General features: G+C 40.5%; 1 long non-coding RNA gene across 1 annotated transcript; it reads left to right on the top strand.

Annotated features, from left to right (window-relative positions):
* The first annotated feature begins 7,099 nt into the window (after positions 1 to 7,099).
* LOC131998989 (uncharacterized) lies at positions 7,100 to 12,276 on the top strand. The gene is made up of 3 exons (XR_009398970.1): positions 7,100 to 7,178; positions 10,241 to 10,335; positions 12,090 to 12,276. It is a non-coding gene; the product is annotated as an uncharacterized LOC131998989 (long non-coding RNA).
* Positions 12,277 to 15,859: the final 3,583 nt, after the last annotated feature.

Below are 15,859 nucleotides of genomic sequence, written 5' to 3'. Positions count from 1 at the left end.
TCAAATTAACTCCAGATGAGGTTTGAATTGTTCAGAACACAAAGGCAAGTTCATCTGAAATGACTTGCGGAGGAGTGTTGAAGAGAGGTTAAGAATCATTTCTGTAAGACACAGCTGAGGAAATCTGCCAGGGTGGGGGCAGTGGGGGTAGGGGGCTGGGGGTGTGGGGATCTAGTGGGGTGCAGGGCCTGGGCAGGGGCAACAACAAGGATCAATAATGTTTCCTGTCACTACAGGCATCTTTCCTAGAGATTTTCTTAGTTTGGTGGTCAAAACTTGTGTTTGCTCTTCTTTGCATATTTTCTGCTTCCTTCCACTATGAACCCTAAGGTGAGTATGCTAAAGGGGAGCGTTTTGTTTATGTTCATTTGTTTTAGTTTGATTTTATTGCTTCTGAAGGGGAAGGTGGAATCCTAAGAAGCCAGAGAACACCTTTGTAGGTGCAACCTGCAGGCATCTTTGAATCTTATCAAAACATGACTCCTGAGATCACAGAGCTTTCTCTGATGAGCCTGCTCTGAAGTCTCCTGCATGAACTAGAAATTTGGAAGTTACCAAAAAGAAGTTATTTGCTATCCTAAGGAAGAAGAATACCAATTGTTTATTGCGTGTGGTGTTAGTCATTGATGATTACCATGCATTCTCATCCCCCACCCTACCCCCTGTTCTGGGCATATGGTAGAATTGTACTTTCTGGCCTTAAACTGTAGTTGGGAGGCAAGATGGGAGGGAGTGTATTTGTTCTGGATGATGAGTTATAAGGGAAAGTGATGTGTGTTGCTTCCAGGCTGAGCGTTTCATTACCAGTATAATTATTCTCCAATGCTCTCTTGTCCCCTCTGCCATGACAACACGCCAGGCTTAAGATGACAGATACAGTACCAAGTGAAGAGACGTAGGGCAGGGTTCCAGCTCTATTGGGATGAACATAGAGTGAGCGGGAAAGAAATCTATATTATTACAATTAAGATTTGTTTGTTTAAACCACAGTCTACATGGATTGATACAAATGCTTACTGTAGGATAAAACTATAATGAACAATGATATCACTTCATTTAATCCTCTCCACCCAATGAGGTAGACGTTCTCATCTTCTCCAGCTTATCGATGAGGAAACAGATTTAGAGTGTTTAAAGAAATTTCCCTAAGTTTTATCTCTTGGAAGTGGCAGATCTGAACTTGAACCTAAGTTTTGTTTGATGAAGCAAATGGAGACACCCTTATACTTTATAGAAGCATGGCTTAAAATAATAAAATCACAAGGGAGCTCAGAAGAGGTCGAGACTATTACCTCATGACATGTTGCATTCTAAAAGGGGAGTTTTAGTGTTGAATTAGTGAGGCCTCAGGGGGCTCTCTGTCTCTCCAGACGAGGCAGGGTGAAGACTCTCCTTCTGATAGCCTTCAGGCATATCCTCCTGGCCTCTTTCAGAAGCAGAAAAGACCTATGTTTGTGGCTGGAGTTCCCTGGCTCCCAAATCGCAGACCCGTGTCCCGGGTGCATTCCCATGTGTTTGTACATAATATTTCAGTAAAGCCTAAAATGAAGGAGACCAAGGCCAGGTGTCAGACTGCCTGGGTTGGCCGCTTACCATGTGATCTTGATAAAGGGAAAGTCTCTCAGCCTTGATTTCTTTTTCTATAAAATGGGAGTAGATTAATAGTAAACCTCAAGAGTACCCTTATCCTGATGAAAAATAATGTAAATCTCATAGGTTGCTGTGAGGATTCAATGAAGCAATGCATGTCAAGGGCTTAGAATAGTGCCTTGTATGTGGCAAGCACTCTCTCCCTTTTCTCTGTCTGTAAACTGATTCATTTGTACATTTTCAAAAAACCATTGCGAAGTAACCTTATCTTGTTTTAAGATTCTGAAGGTTTTTTTCCCAGCAAGAGGAAAGGAGTCTTAAAGTGGTAACCAGTTTTTATTTTGTTGTGTTTTTAAGCCACATCAAGGATGCAATACTTTACTTTGAGGAGAGAGGTCAGCAATGTTCAAAATGCAGGAAGTAAAAGAAACACAGGGAACATTCTTTGTGAAAACGCTTGCAGAATCTCCTCTAATCCTCATTTCAATCCTGGGTTCTTACCTTTTGCAGCCAACTCAAGGGAAGGCCCTTTCTGACACAGAGGGGTAAAGGGAGGCATAAATAAATGGTTTTTGAACAATAGTGTTTTGGGGGACTTTTCTTATTGAAAATTATTTTTAAGGTTATTTTGAAAGTTTGCCTGAGGGCAATTTTTACTAAGATGACCCAGCTTTCTTCCAAGGGTGGGTAAGTCATTTCCCCTCCGAGATCTTATCTGCTTTTTATCTGTAAAATGAATGGATTAGGGTTGATAAGTCTTCTTATATCTGTTGCTCTTTGATTCTGCCATTTCCAATCTCGGAATGTGGATCTGGAGCCTGTTTCTGCTTTAGATTGTGGGCTAGGAATACAGCCCCAGCTCTGCAACTACCCCCGTCCTCCAACCCCCCCCCCCAACCTCGCCCCCAGCTGCCTGGAATTAGAAGTGAGGCTGCGACCCCTTTATTTGACGTTGGAACTCTCTGTAGCATTAACCTGTTGTTGTCTAACGTGTGGGGCAGAGGAAATGAGCTTGAAGGCTCTTAACAGGGGGTGGTGAAGAAGTGCGTTTTCTTCTCTTTCTTTTTCCCAGGAGTGAGACGGGGGAAGAAAAACAGTGGTTTTGTTGTGAAGCCACAGTGCCAAACTTCAACCTGGAGGAATTTAGTTTAAGTCCTGGAAAAAAAAAAAAAAGTGACGGAGAAGACTTGTAATTGCGTAGTGAGTCCCTACAAGAGGGTAAGAACTTTCAAGGCACTGGATTGAAGAGACACAAAAGTCAGGAAGTGACCCTTTCGTCGGGATTTCAGAGGCCCCGGAGGGGAAACAAAGTCCCCTCACAGCTCGGAGAACTTTGGACCGTACCATCCCGACGAGCAGGGGTGGGGGAGCCGGGGAGGGCGCGGGGAACTGACATCTTCGTTCCCGACGAGCCGTGAGCAAACTGAGGATTTCCTCGCTGAAAAGACTCAGTGTCCGCAAATCCCCCGCCCAGAAATGAAAGCGGGTTTCACCCGATCCCCATTGTGGAGCCCGTTGAGAAAGACGCCCGGGTCGCCCCGGCCAGAGCAGCCTCCTGAATCGAGCCCTGTGCGCGCCTGTCCGGGCCGCGCGCCCGGGTCTGCAGGATGGCGTGCGGGGGCCAGCCCATCTGCGGCCGCGAGCAGCCGGGAGGAAGCCGCCCCGGGGATGAATGGGGCTTTGTTCGCCGGCAGCCGCGGCTGCCCTCGGCAGGCCGGGCCCGCACAACGGGGGCTGTATGCGAGAGGAATGGAAATGAGCCTCCGGCCCTCCCGAAGGAGCCCCATCCCCATCCCCTAGCAGTGCCGAGGAATGCTGGCAAGCCGGAAAGGAACCCTCGCCGGGAACGCTGCTCTCGCGCCTCTGAAACCCCATTGAGAAGAGCCCTTTGATGCAATTAAAGCGCGTTTCATTGCAGGCCCGGGAGGAGGGAAGGACCGTCAAGCTTTTTTCTGTCTCGGAGCATGTGTGTGCACCTTTGTGGGGCGGGTTACTCAGCGAGCAGGCGGGAACTTGAGCTCCCTCTCTCGCAGACGTTCTGTAACATCATAAAAGCATACCCATAAACAGATTGGTTTTCACCGTGGGTGGAACCCAATTTGGATGAGTTCCAGGCTGACCTGCAGGCTGGAGTTCCTGCTTTGAAAGGCTCCTTGGTATGCCTTCCACCACCTGCTCTGCTCTGAAGGTTTAGGCGGGCAAGAAATTGCGCTTGTTTCTGAGGTCACTGCTCCCCGTTTTCCATTTTCTCAGAGATGGAGTGGGGCATGTGGCAGGTCCAGAAATGGTCACAGTCTGATGTGTAAAGTGATGTAGTTTTCAAATGTTGAAGGACTAGGTTGCGACGGCTATTTTGATACTCGATTCTTCTCTGAGATTCCCCTACTCCTTCCATAGAGGCAACCGTGTTGCCCTACAGAACCCACATAGCCTCTCTAAAGTTAATATTTTTCATTTGTTAAAATGAATATTAAAAAGGCCAGAGAGCCTGTATCACAAAGATATGGGTGCTTGTGCAATTCTATCTAAATTGGAGGTGGGCACCTTATCTACTGGCACAGGTGACAGATGTATGGGACTGGAACTCAGGTAAATGTCTGTGTAAAAAGATCCCCTAGATTCCCTTTTTGTTGACTTGGGACCACTTATTACTAGGGCTAATAGTCTGATCTCTCTCTCTCTCTCCACTAGAATATGCCTCATTGAGAACAAGAACCTATCTTTTGTATTCCATTGTTTTCGGAGCCCAGAGGAGTCCCTAATCATCATGTCAGCAACAACTATGTTGACTGAATGAATAAATCCAGGAATGTAAAGATTTAATACTAACTGGCTGGCTATTTTCTGTCACTTACAAATCTAAACAAGAACTAGGGGGAGCTAGGTAGGTACTGGGGATCCTTGTCTAGGCAGAAGTTAAGTAGAAGCTTGAAGAGTAGGAAAACATTTTTGAGAGCACAAACATGCTGCAAATGTTTCCTGAAATGACCCAAGGCAGAAAGGGACACTTAGGTGAGGAGTCATTCTTTCCCAAGGAATGGATGTTTAATTCCGGCAAATGTGAATCATATTTCATATTTGCAAGGAGTGTGCATAGACTGTTCTTCATTCATTCTTTAAATATTCCATGGACGTGGAACAGTAACAGTAAGGGCTATGCATCATGGGCATCATTGTTTTCTTATATGTTGATCTGAATATGTCTCCATGGTTCTTGTTATGTTAGGTCTTGTTTAGACCTCTATCTTGAGGGTTTTCCCCTGAGGCCTTGTATGCATGAAAGCTTTTCCCATAAAAAAAATTAACAGGGGCGCCTGGGTGGCTCAGTGGGTTAAAGCCTCTGCCTTCTGCTCAGGTCATGATCCCAGGGTCCTGGGATCGAGCCCCAAATTGGGCTCTCTGCTCGGCAGGGAGCCTGCTTCCCCTACTTCTCTCTCTGCCTGCTTGTGATTGATCTCTGTCTGTCAAATAAGTAAAATAAATAAAAATCTTAAAAAAAAATTAACAGCACACTCTTGCATCTCAATTAGGAAGCCCATAAATATGAGATAGTAGAGAACTTCCTTCAGATATATATATATATCCAGGTATCTGCAGGAAATACTACCTAAGTGACCACATGAGCAAATGGATGCTCCACTCATATCTCCTCCATTCCCACATAATGCATGCCTTCATAGATACGTGTGCGCGCACACACACTCACACTCACACACACACACGAAGTAAGTAATATTAAGTCCAATTTAAAGATGAGACCCAGGGGTGCCTGGGTGGCTTAGTGGGTTAAAGCCTCTGCCTTTGGCTAAGGTCATGATCTCAGGATCCAGGTATCGAGCCCCGCATCGGGCTCTCTGCTCAGCGGGGAGCCTGCTTCCTCCTCTATCTCTGCCTGCCTCTCTGTCTACTTGTGATTTCTGTCTGTCAAATAAATAAATAAAATCTTTAAAAAAAAAAAAAAAGATGATACCCAGTAATTTCTTGTTTGTATCAGAGTACAACATGCCAGCACACAGTTGCCCACAACTTTATTTCTTCTCATGTAGCTCTGTTTGGCTGTCATTTGAGGCACTATGTTGGCTTGATGTGACTGTCATCCCTGACAGTTGAGACTATTCAGACCGTCCCATTCTTGTGTGTTTAGCCAAGTGGATCCAACCCATATCAAATCCCATATGTGAAGTGATTCTAGGATAGAACAAAAGTTGTACAACAGTATCAGTAGCAGTGCTCCTCCTTTGAATAACGGCCAAGTTTTCTCCAAATTATTATTTCTCTTTCCTTCTGATTAATCAGATTTTTAAAAAAAGACTTTATTTATTTATTTGACAGAGAGATAGAGAGAGCACAAGTAGGCAGAGAGAGAGGGAGAAGCAGGCTTTCCACTGAGCAGAGAGCCCGATGGGGAGCTCAATCCCCGCCTGGGATCATGACCTGAGCCCAAGGCAGCCGCTTAACTCACGAGGCAGCCGCTTAACTCACGAGCCACCCAGGCAGCCAAATCAGATTTTTTAAAGAGCAGATTTATCCTCATTTCAGATTGGTCATTAATAGGTAGTAGCTTAGATCGATCTCCTTGACTCTAGCAAATAATGAATAATCCAAAAGAGGTCACTGAAGGCCAGAATTAAAAGTTCTTGTCTGATTCCATTAATGAAAATAAAAAATCCCATGTGAACAATCATGTTTTATCCATTTAGGTTTATTTATTTTTTAAAGGACTATGTCTATTTACCTGGAAATACTCAGGATTTGGTAATACCTTTTATTTTACAAACCTAGAATTGTGCAAGCCTAGAAATTGTTGGTGAGAGTGAAATTTGCAGAGACATGTACTTGAAGTAAAGATGGTGAAAACTAGGATTCCCTGTTGCAAGTTAAGAAGTTACTTCAGAAAGGTAAAAGTGGCTTGCCTCTAATCACAGACCATGGAATTACGATTGCATCTCTATTCTCTTAATGTCCAAGGTGGTGCTCAAGGGTTGGTGTTTTAATTCTAGGGAAGCCTGCAGTTTAGACAGTGACCAGGCCCCGGATCTCAAAGGACATATGGAAGCTAGTTCATCGGATTTGATAAGATCAGATTAGCTGTATTACATACTGTCCTTTCATTTTGAGAATAATTGAAATAATAATTTCAATCATTAGCTCAACTTCTCATTTTTCCCATCTTGTGATTTGTCCAGTAGCCAGGAAAGTGAAAAGAAGACCTCTCCTTTATTTACCAGATGACCCATGGCCTTCTTAGCCAGGGCTCTCTAGAAGTGAGGGTGGATACTTTTATTTGTCCTGTCTTTGAGACAATAAAAGGGGAGGCGACGCCTCATTCAGCCTGTCTTTGGCTCCTTAAAAGCCAAAAAGCAATACTATTTACTTAAGTCTCTGGGCTTCTAAGTGCTGGGGTGGCTCCTGTTGACTCCAATTGGAGTCCTTGAAGCTAGGTGGAGCTCTCTAGAGCTGTTAGTCATGTGAGGTTGCCAGGGCAACTTAAAGTCTCCAGAGTTGGAAGGCTTCACCAAGTACAAAGACGAGACTGCCAGGGTGCATTACAACTTAAAGGCGTGTGTTCAATAACATGTCATCTCCGGGTAATGGGGCTTTTATTTTTATTTCGTGGGATTAAAAGATCAGAAGCCGGAAATTAGCTGAGGAGGATAAAGAAAAGGAAAAATTAAAGGGGGGGGGGGCTATTTCTGTTCCTTATGTGGGCAATGGTTGAACAAGGAGAACATCTGGTCCTGGAGCAGGTCTCTGGGGCGCTGCTTTTAATTACCCCGTCATTTGGTCTCAGGCTAAATTAGTGACTGTGGGAGCAGCTCAGATCTCCAAACTGACAGGCCCAGAGAGCTGGACTTAGCCTGCCACATAGTCAGAGGGAAACACGGAGCTTCCGGTTTCATATTTAAACCAGAGATTGACTCATAATTGTAGCTGTCAGGAGGGTGATGGAGACATTATGTAATCTGGTTCTTACGGCGATGTGTATTTAAGATTTCTGTTCTGTAAATTCCAGAGGAAATTTTGTGCCCATTGAGGGAGAACTTGCTGGCTGCTCTGTGGTGTGCCCCGCAGGGTAATGACAGTGCTGTTAAAGGTTCTTAGGTCCGCCTGAATCCAAACATGAATGAATTTTCCCATAAAAGGCCCTCCTGTCTTTCCATAGACTTAAATGTGGATGAGGTTAGGCAAAATATGGTGAGCTGCAAAGAGGCAGTATGTTGACCCAGTGGGGAAATTTAATGACAAACCATTCAGTCCACAGATTTTTTTTTTTTCTGGGCCACATAGTTCCTTTCACTCGTTCCCATTATTTCCAGCCTCAGAGATTCTGGAAGTGGACATTAGTTGCTCCTGGAAACAAAGCACTGGAGCTGTGGATCATTTGTTCCATTTTCATTCTGCTCGTTTCTTGCCTCTTGGAGGCCTCTGTGGAGTGGTATAAATTTTCAGGGCCAGGGAAGGCCTGAGACAGACCCAGTGTTTGCAGCCACGAAAAAAAAGTCAGATGAGGGTGTTTAATTTTAACTCTGAAGGAATGTATTCTCAACACTTCTGCGAAAGGAAGACTTTTGTTTTCATTTGATTGCTCTCTGAACCTAATATGCTTCACCCGCGCCCTAAGAACAGTTCATCAATGGAGAATGGTTTTCATATTAGGAGAATAATAGCGGAGACAAAATAAAAAATTTACAAGGTGAATTGGGACTGAGTTAGTTTGTGTTTGGGCAGTAATGGTGGTGGGGGCTCGGGGAAGACTGAAACCTTCCAACTCCCTGGTTGTGGGTTTGGCCACTCTCTTTCCTCTCTTGGGGAATCTCCAGTCTATCTAGACTTGGAGTTCCAGTTTTGTCTTTTCAAGCCCCTCAAAGAAGACAATGGTATTTATAAAGTAGTTTCAGTCAAAATTAATTGTTAAATGTGTGAAAATGTGTAATTAAATGTTGGTTGTCATCATGACCTATTTATAAAGTTTCATGTGACTATTATACAGTCACTGTAACTTAGGACATTATCATGGACTGCTGGCTGATGCAGAGATGGATAAGTTCATGAGCTGTCTAGCCTAAGTTTATTCATTTATTCATATGGGGGTGGTTTCTATTATAGTCTCTATTTTTTTCTAGAAAAAGTAAAAATTGGGATAATTGGATATTTGCTTGTTCATATTTGGAACATGTTATTGGGAATGGAAAATTTTCACACTTCAAGAAGAAAGTTATTTTAATGAAAAATAACATAATAATAAAATTAAATAATATAATATTAAAATAATGTATTTTGTATACTTGTATATTTATACACATAGAAATGCATATTTAAAGGACTAATTAAAAATTTTCTGTGTTCTTTCATAGTCTCAGTCTGTGAAATATTTTTTAGGACACAGTGCTAGTATAACGACTGGATTTATTTTCTCTCATGAGGATAAAGATTCACATGGATATTATACAATGACTATAGTTTAGGACATTATCATATGACTGCTGGATGATACAGGGATGGATAACTTCATGAGCTGTCTACCCTAAGTTTATTCATTTTCCTAGTCATTGAAGTGAACGGACTTGATGTGAGTCCTCTTGAGATACTTCCAGAGGCAACCATCCTTGTAATGGCTTCTATCCATCAGAAAATTAGGTCCTGATTTGACTGTTTTTATTTTCCCTCTACTAGAACTTCAGATGGGCTGGGGATTTCTCTTCCAGTCAAGGGCCATTGGCTTATAGAAAACAATAACTGAAGGCAACAAAATAGTGTTATGCTGTGGCTTGAGGAAATTAAGCTTAACATTGGATCTAGTTATCAGTGGGACATTTCTCTTTCTTGCCTTACTCTATCCAAACCCAGGCATTCATCATTGAGGATGAGGGATTCATCAGAAAGGATAATTGCCAGAACTAATAAATTACCTCTAATTAATAAGAATTATTAATAAGGATCAATACGTTACCTATAATTAATAAGAATTAATAAATCTTTATTTATTTCATGATGTTTAATTGGTATTGAAAATTAGTTGAGATTTGCTTTTCTTTAAACTTTACAAACCACAGTTAATCCAAGTGTGTTAAGTTGCCCCAGCAATCTTTGAGAATTTCAATTGTCCACACATGAATTTTAAATTCCTTATCAGAACTTTCAAAGCTCACCAAATCTGGCTCCAATTTACCCTTCTAACTTTATTTCCTATTACTCCCAATCTACCCTTCTAACTGTATTTCCCACTTCTCTGTGTCACATGCCAGGTGCACCAGCCAATCTAAATGACTCCATGTTTTCAAAGCGGCTTTCCTTAGACAATATCTTCAAGTTCTAGTTCTATAAAGCCTTCCATTAGTATCCCTAACCACAGGTAATTATGTTTAACTGAACTCCCATAGCACTTTATAATTTCTCTTACAACATTTTGTGATATATAGATTTATGTTCAAACCTCACCCATTTACTTCCTATAAGTTCCTTCATGGTGGAATCCATGTTTGATTCACGTTGTATCCACAGACTGCCTTATATTCCGCTTACTCATGATAGAAGTTCCACAAACGTTTGTAGAAGGAATGAATAAAATCAAGCTACAACATTCAAAATATTTAGGAGGGAATCTCTATTTTTTGGTAAAACAAAGGTGGGATTTGGGCTCCTTTCACAGATAACACCATTGTTTCTCCCTAAAATGGACGGACTCAGTGCCCACCACCTGTCCTCAAAACCCAGAAGGACTCAGAACCTAGTACATCATGTCAGGTAATGAGGAACTGTTTTGTTTCTGTTACTGGGATACGGATGAAAATAAGGATGAGGTAGGTAAGTAAACTCCTGTGCCAGACAAGGAGGAGATCTGAGACACTGAGTTTAAAATTTTTTTTAACGGAATTGCCACTAGATTTATTGTGTAGGGTCTTTTGTTATCTTTCCTTCCCTTTCTTTTCCGGTTGATTTGTCAACTCTGACCATCTACTCTGATTTGAATGGAGCTCTGGAATAATGGGCTAAGTCAGGAGAATTGGCTTCTCGAGTTGGCTCTGCCACTGGCTGTGTAGTTTTAGGAAAGTATAAATAATTAATTTCCTCACCTATGTAATATTGATAATAAATTCTCTTACCTTTTTCACAGTGTTGTTAGGATTCAGAAGAAAAGTTTATAAGGAACAATATTGAAAACTACAAAGTGTTTTATATTTGTAAGGAGTTCTTATAAAACTTAAGAATACTGGAGGTTTCCTCTTGGGATATCTATTAAATCACTATTCCCACTTGCACCATTATTACTTAATATGTCTAATTAGGCAAAGTAGAGGGATTTGGAATTTTAGCTCTGCCATTTACTAGCTCTGTGACTCCAGGCGAGTTACCTACCTTCACCCAAACCTCATTTTTCTCAATTACAATTGGGGATGAAATAACTAGCTCATACAATAGCGAAAATTATGAGTGTCGTGGCTTTGTCATATGTCAACTCGGCTAGGTTGAATTATATTCCCTAGAAATCCCTTCCTTGAATGTGTTTGGTTGGGATAGGCCACAAGAGACATGTTCACAATGGGTCTGGAAGTTGAAAGTGAAACAGCAACCACCTGTCCTGGGATCCTCCTTTAAGTTCTCTGATTTTGGGGCATATATATATATATATATATATATATATATATTTTTTTTTTTTTTTTTTTTTTTTTTTCTGTGATAAAGGTTCCTGGCTTCTTCGAGGAAGTATTGTCATATCATTAAGGTTAGAGGTTGCTATAACTGATATAGGTTCCAGTTTGTCCTTGTCCTTGTGGGCTCCAGATTGTACTTGCTCACCCATAATTTAGGTCTCTTCTCTTCCTAATGACTTGCCCTGCGGACTTCAAGCTCCAGCATCAGACAAAAGACTTACAGAGACTACTTAAACCAGTCTCCAACATTGTGTAAGATTTCCATAATATCTACTCTCCTCAATCACCAATACACACACACACACACACACACACACACACACACACACTCCTACCTTCTAATGCTGTGATCATTATTTTTAATTTTGTCATTCAGATGTCAGAGAACTAGGTAAGATTGTCTAAAGGCTCTATCTATTCCCTATAGAAATCCTCTCTAAGATTTCTTCAAACCCCTGTTGAGTTTATATTTTCATGGTCACTTCTGGCTCACCAAACCTTTCCCAATCTGCACAAGAGACTTATTCATACAAAGCACTTGTTAACATAACTGTCTTCAGTAAAGATTTTGGTGGCATGGGCAAACAAGAAAAGTTCATGTTACAACAAAACAATTTCCAATTGAATTTCAGGCGCCCTTCTGTAAAATGTTTCTCCGCTAGCTCATCTTTACAGAAGGTGCTCAGTTCTTTCACCCTGTAAAAGCCCTAGCCTCAAGATCTCCTTGGGTCCTATCTCCTTCTTTTCCCCTTTTCTCATCTGCTTTCCCTTTTCTTCCAGTACTCCGCCCTGTTGTTTTCAAGTGCAGAGTAACTTAACTAGCTCTCCTTTCTTTTTCTTCCTTAGGTTATTGTAGACATATGTCCATGCCCTTAGGATTTCACTTTCTATTCCCAAAGACTCTTTTTCCAAGAAGAATGTTATTGCAGTTAAGGAAAGAAAAATTTCACCTGGCTATAACAGTGACAAGAACAAGAAGCATACATTTAGCACTTACTGTGACCAAGGCTCCAAGAACTCTTCATTTGTCTTCTCTCATCTGATTTCCACAACAGTCTAGTGAGGTAGTCTGGCTTTATTTAGCCTTATTTTTACAATGTTAAAATCAAATCCCAGAAATAATAATAATAATAATAATAATAATAATAAAGCAATTACAAAAACCAATATTTATTGAAATCATATAGGTCAGGCACTGTTTTAAGCACTTGACTTTTTTTGCACTAATTTCTTACAACTCTACAATTTTAGCATAATTATCCTCATTTTATAAAGAATTTAAGACACAGAAAACTTGGGTAATCTGCTCAAATTCACACAATAAAGAGAGGCGCTGTGAATGGAAGCCAGGCTGTTGGAATGCGGAGCCCAGGATACTGCTTGAGAAGGTAAGAATGTGTTTCAGTGTTCTCTCCTATAGTTGGCCTCCTCTCTCACCTTGATACTTTTCTTGACTAACCTATTATTTTAACCCACCACTCACATTTTATATCCTTTATCCCTGTTTTATTTTGTCTCCTTAGCACCTAATACTATCTAGTATGTTGTATGTTTATGTATCATTTTTATTTTTCTATCTCCACCACTAGAATATAAGCTCTGTAAGGGCAGGGAAATTTATGTCTGCTTTGTTCACAGTAGCATTACTAGGGCCTCTAAGAGTGTCTTGCACATAGTAGATGCTCTACAAGTAGTTACTGAAGAAAGAATGAAAGAAAAGGAAAGAAAGAAAGAAGGAAAGAAAGAAAGAAAGAGGAAAAATGAAAGAAAGGAAGGAAGGAAGGACCTAGAGGTCAAGGCCTTCTAATTAGATCATGGAGATACTTAAGGAACCAAACACTTTGGACAGAATGTGAAAAGGTTGTAAATTGCTGAACTCTGGTTATGATTAAATTCATGAGGGGGCCACGAATACTGTGATTCCCCTCCATTCTTTCCTTCCTGTCCTCTCCCGTACCTCTCCCAAGTGCACCTATATAACTGTCTTTATTTGGTTCAACTGCCTTCCCTATGAGCCTGCTCTCAAATACTGAAGAATAGTCTTTAAATTGCTAATTTACTTTCTCTATTTATAAAATGGAGCTAAATGTATTTCTAATAACCAGCAAGATTTGGAAGAGATCAGTGAGACAGTGATAGAAAAAAATAAGGCATCGACTTTAGGAGGACTCTGGCTATACAAACATATATGAAAAGTCAAATAAAATATTTTTGTCACCTCTCCATAATTTGAGGTTTTTACCTCAAGGATATAACTTAGTAACATTTATAGAAATAATGACATTTGCGGCTTTTTGTTGTTTTGATCTTAAAAAATTTCTTTTAAGTTATAATTTTAAGGTTGTATTTATTTATTTGGCAGAGAGAGAGAGAGAGAACAAGCAGAAGTTGGAGAGGGAGTGGCAGGCAGAACTAAAGGAAGAAGTAGGTTCCCTGCAAAACAGGGAGACTGATGCAGAGCCCAATCCCAGGACCCTGGGATCATGATCTGAGCTGAAGGTAGACACTTAACCAACTAAGCCACCTAGGCACGCCTTTAAAAAAATTTTTTTTTAAACAATCATTAGAAATTACCTAGCATAAAAATGTAGAATTATTTATTTATTTATTGAAGCATAGTTGACATACAGTGTTACATTAGTCTCAGGTGTACAACACAGTGTCTTGACAATTTTATATGTTATGCTATGCTCAGCACAAGTATACCTACCATCTGTCACCATGCGATGCTATTACAATATCATTGACTATATTCCCTGTGCTGTACCTTTTATTCCTGTGACTTATTCATTCCATAACTGGAAACCTGTACTCCCCAGCCTCCACTATCCTTCATTCATTTTGCCCGTCTTCAACCCCCATCTCCTCTGGTGACTACTATTTTCCTATCTCTATTTATGGGTCTGTTTCTGCTTTTTATTTGCTTATTCATTTGCTGTTTTCTAGACTCTACATGTAAGTGAAATCATACAGTATTTGTCTTTCTCTGACATATTTCACTTAGCATAATACCCTGTAGGTCCATCCATCTCGTCACAAATTATAAGATCTCACTTTTTTATGCCTGAGTAATATTCTATTGTGTATATATATACCCCACATCTTCTTAATCCATTCATTTATCAATGGACCCTTGGGTCATTTCCATATCTTGGCTATTGTAAATAATGCTGCAATAAACATAGGGATGTATATATCTTTTCGAATTGGTATTTTTGTTTTCTTTGGGTAACTACCCACCAGTGGAATTATTGGATTATATGGTATTTCTTTTTTAAATTTTTTGAAGAACCTCCATACTATTTTCCATAGTGGCTGAAAAATTTATTTCTTTATTCATTTATTTTTTAAAGATTTTATTTATTTATTTGACAGACAGAGGTCACAAGTAGGCAGAGAGGCAGGCAGAGACAGAGAGAGAGGGAAGCAGGCTCCCTGCTGAGCAGAGAGCCCAATGTGGGGCTTGATCCCAGGACCCCGGGGTCATGATCTGAGCCGCAGGCAAAGACTTAACTTCCTGAGCCACCCAGGCACCCCTGAAAAATTTATTTTTCCACCAATATTCCTTTTTCTCCACATCCTGCTGATAATTGTTATTTCTTGTCTTTTTGCTTCTAGCCATTTTGACAGGTATGAGGTGATAGCTCATTGTGTTTTTGATTTTCATTTCTCTGATGATTAATGATTTTGAACATCTAGATGTCATCTTTGGAAAAGTGTCTATTTAGTTCCTCTGTCCATTTTCAGTGGATTATTTGCTGTAGATTTTTCCCCTCGGTTGAGGAAGTCACTTTTCTAGTTTGATTTTCTGCTTGGGTTGGTAAATTGCACTAAATTTATAATGTGAATTAACTAAAAAGATTGTGTTCATTCATTAATTCAACAAATATTATTGAACACCTATTGTGGCAGACATTGCTGAAGTATGCAAAACCCAATGCTGGTAACAAAAGAGACAAAACCCCTGTGTTTTTGTTGTACATTTGAATGTACTAGAGAGGTTTTTAGAGGTTGCCTGCTGTATAAGTTTGCTGGGGCTACCATAACAAAACACTACAGACTGGGTAGTCTAAACACAGTTTTGGAGACCAGACATCTGAGATCACTGTGTTGCCAGGGTGAGTTTTTTCTGAGGTCTCTTTCCTTGGCTTGTTGGATATTCATCTTCTCCCTGTGTATTCACATGGTCTTCCTGCTATGCCTCTCAGTACCCAAATTTCATCTTTTTTATAAGGACACAGTGATACTATATTAGGGCCCAGCTGAATGAACTCATTTCATCACTTCTTTAAAGACTCTATCTTCAAATATAATCACAGGCTGAGATAGGGGGAGTTAGGACTGTGACATATGAATTTTGGGGGGACATAATTCAGCTCATAACAGTTATTCTAAAATATTGGTGAACTCTCTGGGTCTTAGTTTATTGGGTCAAGAATAACAATGCCTGCTCTACACATCTGTTATAAACACGTTATTTATTTATTTATTTATGTTTATGGTAATTGAAGCTAGATGGAAATAAATCTAGTTTTGGAGAGATGATAATATTTTTAAAGGCCATAGATGGAGCAAAATTTGCTCAGAGCTACATGAAACCAGTTGGATAAAGAGGA

The sequence above is a fragment of the Mustela nigripes genome, chromosome 13 (genome assembly GCF_022355385.1).
Source record: "Mustela nigripes isolate SB6536 chromosome 13, MUSNIG.SB6536, whole genome shotgun sequence".
In the NCBI taxonomy this organism is placed as follows: Eukaryota; Metazoa; Chordata; class Mammalia; order Carnivora; family Mustelidae; genus Mustela; species Mustela nigripes.
Note: the sequence above shows the minus strand (reverse complement) of the source record. Positions and strands in the feature narration are given on the sequence as shown.